Source organism: Scyliorhinus canicula, chromosome 10 (assembly GCF_902713615.1).
Source record: "Scyliorhinus canicula chromosome 10, sScyCan1.1, whole genome shotgun sequence".
NCBI classification, from domain to species: Eukaryota; Metazoa; Chordata; class Chondrichthyes; order Carcharhiniformes; family Scyliorhinidae; genus Scyliorhinus; species Scyliorhinus canicula.
This window is the reverse complement of record NC_052155.1, coordinates 10,608,458-10,616,180: the sequence shown is the minus strand read 5'-3', so window position 1 is coordinate 10,616,180 and position 7,723 is coordinate 10,608,458.

Sequence of the window (7,723 nt, the reverse complement as noted above, 5' to 3'; positions counted from 1 at the left end):
TCCTTAGTTTTTCTCAAAAATCTAGGCTGGAAAATACTGAGCGAACTGCTGAAATGTATTTCAAGCAATCTGCTAAACCAAGGTCCTGCCTGCCAATTTAGATAGAGATACAATTCCCTTTTGGCAGTACTCGAAGAGGTGCACTGGTCTGCCTATATACCCCACTCGTCCATCCACCACTACCAGAAACAGATTAGTGGCCAATTAATTTGATGCTTCTCTGATCTGTTGAATTTTAATTGGCATTATTTGAGAAATTGTTTTTTTGGCTTTGAAGTGCTATAAAACATTCTGAAGAGCGACTCAACACTTTAGGCATCCCATCACTGCCAAACTTGCACAAGTATCAACTTGTGATGCTGCGAGAGCTCCACCAATTTAAATATTCCTGCATTCCCTGGACAGATTGGAGGCTGGAGAGGGAATATTATTGGCACAGGGTAGAATATCCGTCTGAGCAGCAAACTTGCTGCCATACTTCAAAGGAACTGGGGTCACAACTGTAGAAAATGGATGCTCAGTCATTGAATTTATTCAAAACAGAGACAGATTTTCAGACACATGAGGATCAGGCAGGAGAGATTTGAGTTAGAAGATTAACCATGATTTTATTGTATGGCGCAAGAAGCTCGAGGAGGTGGTATAGCAAACTTCTCCAACTACTTCTCCAAGCAGCCAGGATAAAGGGGGTGGCTTCTCCTGCAGAGAATGATCTGCACACAATGCCAAAAACAATAAAGCATTTTGTATATGTCTGACGTTATCTTCCTCTGAAGACTTTGGCAAATAGTTTATTAAGATTTACGTAGGTCAGTTCACATTGTGCTTGGTGCCAGGAAGAGCCAGTGAGTTATGAACAAAATTATGCAGCTTCACAAAGTGTTGCCAGTGTCTTGCGGCATCAAGTTAAATGGCAGAGCATGTCTATAATGAGTAATGCTGCCTCTGCTGACGACACTTCACTTGATATACATATTTCCCATGTGGGAAACATGTTACATTAATGTATGACACAATTTTTAATCTTCCAAGGAAATTCTGAAAATAACTCACATTGCCAAAGTCAGAGTCGCAGCATCCATCATCAGTGTGTTGGACTTTTCAACTTCACGTTGTTTGATTGCAGGTAAAGAAGCCCATTACATCAGGGCATTCATCGAATGTACAATGCAAAAACAGGCCATTCGGCCCGGCAGATCCAAAATGATCCTTGTGTCCCATAAGAGCTTCCTCCCAACTTACAACATATCATTCTATTCCTTTCTCCCTTGTGTGGTTATCTAGTGTTCCCTTCAGTCTATCTGTTGATCACCTCAACCACTCCTTGTGTTGTGTTTCTCATTCTAACCACTCTCTGGTTTATCTTGGAACCCTACTGGATTTATTATATTTATGGCCACTAATTTTGCTCATGATAAGTGGAAATATCTTCTGTGTTCAGCCGGTTGAATCTCTTTTGTAATCTTAAAGGCCTTTATTGGATCACACTTCAGTCTGTTTTCCAGATGAAAAGAGATTCAGTCTTCAATGATAGATATAAACTTCTCCGTTCTGGGAATGGCCCGATGCCCCTAACTCAAACGGGGCAATTAATGAAGATCATGCAGGACATAACTACATTTGTGGGCCTGTACTCATCATTTTGTACCTTTCGAGCTATTTTACAAGGAGTTGTTGCCAATTCCATGGTAATGCAGGTGGGATCCTAAAGTTCCTCTTCCTGACTGTTGTCCCATGACACCTCATGACACATGTCTTGTCACTGGCTATGTACAGGATTGGGTGCAACACATTCCATTAACACCAGCTATCCTTGGCTCACTGTCCTAAAATGCTGCAATTTTAAATTTCTAACCCTTGTTTCAAATCTCTATCCTCATCTTGTACCTAACCTCCTCTGACCCTACAACCCTCCCAAGTTTGATTTTATTCAAGGGATCTGGGTGTCGCTGTCTATGCCAGCATTCATTGCTTATCCCTACTTACCGTTGAGAAGGTGGTGGTGAGCTGCCTTGAACTGCTGCAGTCCATGGGGTGTAGGTAAAGCCACAGTGCTGTTAATAATCTTTATTAGTGATGCAACTAATTAGTGATTTCACAGCAACAAAGTTACTGTGAAAATCCCCTGGTTGTCTCACTACGGCGACTGTTCGGGTACACACCTGATACCCATTGACTCCAGTTTTCCTCCAGCTCCATGTCACATTCAGTGAAATGCGTCTTGACATCAAGGGAAGGCACTTTGACCTCCCCCTAGAGTTCAGCTCTTTTGTCCATGTTTGAACCAAGGCTGTAACAAGGTCAGGAGCTGAGTGGCCCTGGCAGACCCAAACTGAGTGTCAGTGAGCAGGATATTGCTAAGCAAGCGCCACTTGATTGCACTGTTTATTACCCCTTCCATTACTTGACTGATAATTGAAGGTAGGCTGATGTGACGGTAATTCATAGAATTTACAGTGCAGAAGGAGGCCATTCGGCCCATCTAGTCTGCACTGGCCCTTGGATAGAGCCTCTTACCCAAGCCCACACCTCCACCCTATCCCCACACCTCCACCCTATCCCCATAACCCCACCTAACCATTTTTGGACAAGAAGGGCAATTTAGCATAGCCAATCCACCTAACCTGCACACCTTTGGACTGTGGGAGTAAACCCATGCAAACGTGAGAACGTGAAGACTCCGCAGACAGTGAACAAAGCAGGGAATCGAACCTGGGACACTGGAGCTGTGAAGGAATTGTGATAACCAATTGGCAGTGTTGGATTTGTCATGCTCTTTGTGGACAGGGTGTGCACCTGGGCGATTTTCCACATTACTGGGCAGGTGCCAGTGTTGTAGCTGTACTGGACTAGCTTAACTAGGGCCGTGACGTTCTGAAACAAGTCTTCAGTACTATTGTCAGGATGTTGTCAAGGCCGATAGCCTTTGCAGTCTCCAATGGAATGAATTGAATTAGTTGAAGACTGACAAGATTGGTCAGCCTCTTGGCACTTCTGGCTGAAGATTGGAGCAAATTCCACCTTTTGCACTGATGTGCTGGGCTCCCCATCATTGAAGATGGGGATATTTTGTAGAGGCTCCTATTCTAGTGAGCTGTTTAATTGTCCACCATCATTCACAGTGTGGTGAATGTGATTCACACCGGATTATAACCTGTATATACATGTGTCTATATTGTAAGTGCAGTTGCACTATCTGACCTCCGGGGGAGTAGCTCTGGGAATGCTTGAGTTGTACGGGGCTCCGCCCAGGACTCCTCCCCTGGGAGCTGCTGTATAAAGATCAGTGCCACAGGGTCAGCCGGCCAGTTCACCGAAAGTTCAACGGCTAACAGGCTGGCTCTATTGTAAGTATATTAAAACCGCTATTCTAATCCTACAAGCACGTGTCCGTAGAATTGTTGGTTCCAACACACAGCTAATGTGACAGAACTGCAAGGCTTAAATCCATTGGTTGTGGGATCGCTTGGCTCTATCACTTGCTGCTTATGCTGTTTGGCACACAAGCAGAGCTGTGTTATAGCTTCATCAGATTGACACTTCACCTCTCTTTTCGGTATTCCTGGTGCTGGGCTTGGCATAGCCTCCTGTAATTTCCATTGAACTGCGGTAGATCCCCTGGCTTGGTAGTAATGAGAGTGAGGGATATTCTGGGCTATGAACTTATAGATTGTGGTTGAATACAACTCTGCTTTTGCTGATGGCCCACAGTGCCTCATGGATGCCCAGTCTTGAGCTGCTAGATATGTTCAGGATCTATTCCTTTTAGTGAACACACATGATGGAGGGCATCTTTGATATGAATATGGGACTTTGTCTCCACAAGGACTATGCCACTCCTACTGACACTGTCATTGACAGATGCATCTGTGGCAGACAGGTTGGTGAGGATGAGGCGAAGTATGTGTTCCCCTCTTGGTTCAATCAGTATCTGTCACAAAGGTTAAGGGATTGGGTGGGGAAGTGGGTTTCCGAAAGAGCACCCCGCCCAAACCCAGTCTGGCAGCTATGTCCTTTAGGGCTTGACCAGCTCGGTCAGTAGTGGTGCTACAGAGCCACTTTTGGTGGTGTACATTGACGTTCCACCACCCAGATTACATGCTGTGCCCATGCCATCCTCAGTGTTTCCTCCAAGTTGTATTGAACATGGAGGATTGCTGATTCATCAGCTGATCTGGGGCGGGGGTGCAGTATTTGGTAATCAGCAGGTTTCCTTGCCCATGTTTGACCTGATGCCCTGAAACTTCATCCGGTCTGGAATCGATGTTGAGGACTTGCAGGGCAGTCCCCTTCTGACTCTACCACTGTGCCGCCACCTCTGCTGGGCCTGTCCTGCCGGTGGCACAGGACATTCCCCAGGGACGGCAATGGTGGTTTCTGGGACATTGTCGGTAAACTATAATTCCATCAGTACAACTATGTCAGTCTGTTGCTTGCATCACCTGAGTGACAGCTGTCCTAATTTTGACACAAGCCCCCAGATGTTAGTAAGAAGGACTTTACAGGGTCAACAGGGCTGGATTTGCCGTTTTCCATGCCTAAGTCAATGCCAGGTGGTCCATTTCAAAGGGCATTTCAGAGTCAACCACATTAGAATAATAGAAGCCCTACAGTGCAGAAGGAGACCATTCGGCCCATCGAGTATGACCGGTGCACCGAAAGAGCACCCCGCCCAAACCCACTTCCCCGCCCAATCCCTTAACCTAACCTACACATCTCTGGGCACGAAAGGGAAGTTTAGCAGGGCCAATCCTCCTAACCTGCACATCTTTGGACTGTGCGAGGAAACCGTAGCACCTAGAGGAAACCTACGCAGACACGGGGAGAACATGCAGACTCCACACTGTCACCCCTGGTGTTGAGAGGCAGCAGTACCAACCAGCATGCTGCCCCCAGAGCAGCATGTAGACCAGAACGGGTAAGAACAGCAGATTTCCTTCCCTAAAGGACATTAGTGAACCAGATACGACAATCGACAATGATTTCATGGTCATCATCAGATTTTTTGTTATTGAATTCAAATTCCACTATCTGTGGTAGGATTTGAGCCCTGGTCCCCATAGAATTATCTGGGTCTCTAGATTAAATGAAATGAAAATCGCTTATTGTCACAAGTAGGCTTCAAATTAAGTTACTGTGAAAAGCCCCTAGTCGCCACATTCCAGCGCCTGTTCGGGGAGGCTGGTACGGGAGTTGAGCCGTGCTGCCGGCCTGCCTTGGTCTGCTTTAAAAGCCAGCGATTTAGCCCTGTGCTAAACCAGCCCCATTGCTGGTCCAGTGCTCCACCACCTCCTCAAACAAGTTATCTGCACTCCTTCAATTCTGGTGCCATGTGCATTAATAATTTTAAACTCTTCACTATTAGTGGCCAGTCTTTCAAAAGGCCAAGGCGCCAAGCTTTGGAAATCCCTCCCTGAGCCTATGTCTCTCTCTACCTTTCCTCCTTTCAAGATGGTCTTTAAAACCTATCCATTTGACGAAGGCGTTGGTCATCTGTCCAAGTAACATTTTTGGAGCTCTGTGGCTCGTGTTAGATTTTGTCTGATAATGCTCTTGTGAAACACTTTGGAATGTTTTACCATATTAATGAACGTGGTTTAGTGAAGCACAGCAATTGGTCGTGACCCGTCCTAGATCAGGGACACCAAGTTACCCAAGCTTTCTATTCCTGATACTATCCAACATTGGCAGAGCATGGGATTGGCTTCCGCAATGAGTCCATGTGATCAAATAGCTTAGCAACACTGCTAAAGGTTAATCCATAAAGCAAGGGAAATGTTCAACTATTCATGTCATAAAAACCTGCGTGCCTTTTATGCAACTTGAGTACTTTTCAGGTCTATGCAATGACTATTAACTCTGCAATCTGCCAGTTTCTCCTTTGGCATGTTGAAACATGTTCTAGTTATTCTTTCACTTATTGTGAAGGACTTCAATGAGCAGACACAGTTCCACTATTAATGGATCAGATGTTAAAAAAGGCATAATGACGTGGCTTCTTAAAATATGGTTTGAGCCCATAATACAAGAGTGATCCGTACTATACCTGACAGTCCAAAGATGTGCAGGTTAGGTGGAAATGAAATGAAAATCGCTTATTGTCACGAGTAGGCTTCGAATGAAGTTACTGTGAAAAGCCCCTAGTCGCCACATTCTGGCGCCTGTTCGGGGAGTCTGTTACGGGAATTGAACCGTGCTGCTGCCTTGCTTGGTCTGCTTCCAAAGCCAGCGATTTAGCCCAGTGAGCTAAACAGCCCCATGGATTGATCATGATTACGGGGATAGGGCGTGGGGGTGGGCCTGGGTAGGCTACTCCTTCGGAGGGTCAGTGCAGACTCGATAGGTTGAATGGCCTCCTTATGGAATGTAGGGATTCTATGACATACCATGCAAGACTTGTGGATCATAAATTGCTCGTCAAATGCAACTATGAAATGAAATGAAAATCGCTTATTGTCACAAGTAACTTCAAATGAAGTTACTGTGAAAAGCCCCTAGTCGCCACCTTCCGGCGCCTGTTCGGGGAGGCTGATATGGGAACTATATCATCTTTATTACCTTTACATGTCAATTTTTCATGAGGTTGGGAAACCTTCATTGGGAAACCATAAATATAACGTTGCACTGTACTTTTGTGAAGTCCAGGCTGAACTGCAATTAAGAATAAACCACACAAATCCCAGAATATTGTTAAAAGCTGATTTATATTTCATATTCTGCAATATTTACTCTTTAAATCAAAATACAGACCATTTTAAGGAGGTTCATAGCTGTTGTGATGTTGTCATTTTTTTTCTTCCAAACATTGGCGTCCTCCCTCCTTCTCCTTCCAGCCCTTGAGCCTGTTCGATTATTCAATTAGATTATGGCTGATCGATCTGTATCTTAGCTCCATCTACCCACCTTGGTTCTGTAATTCTCAACACCCTTGACTTACAAAGGTCTTATTGTTAAATGCGCTTAAATGATATGTTTACTAATATCTGATGTACTAGAGCAGGAATATATTTATAAATATAAACAGCGTTCCATCGTTTTTTGATATGTATCCAATAATTTATAAAATTCTAAGAGTTCCCTAAAATAATTTGCATCTATAGAACATTTGCATTGCACATCGAAAAGGTCATTTTGGGGAGCACTTTATCGAACCTCTGCAGCATCATACTGCAAACAATTTGGCAGTGCTCCTGAAAGCTTCTATCTCCCAACAGCAAAAATACACAACACATGGTCCCCTATAAAGTCATGAGCATGCTCTTGTGCAGTGTTACCCCGCCAAAAAAAATCATTTTAAAAAAAAATTGCTACTAAGTACTGCAAGCATAATTATAAATAAGACGCTGTCCAGATTGCTACACCTCTTTCCATTAACAGGTGATGGTACAACACGGGGTTTGTCCCTATTTCTTTTTGTTTCGTTGATCTCTTGTGGCCTTTCATGTAGTGAATAAACGCATGAATTAAATTCTTTCACCGGCCAGGTTACAGGCCCAGGTTCACAACTCCACACAACGGCATGTTCCACGATTACTTGGACCTAAAACGGTTGTAAATGCAGTGAAAGAAACAGCTCCCGAGAACGATTCAGTCACTCTCATTTGATAGCAGTGACATTAGCAGACAGCCAATAGGTGTCGTCAACGCACCGCGTTATCCAGTCGAATGATTGCATGGCTGTGACTTGGCAAGTGATGTGTGTAGAAACCCCAGAATAAATGTT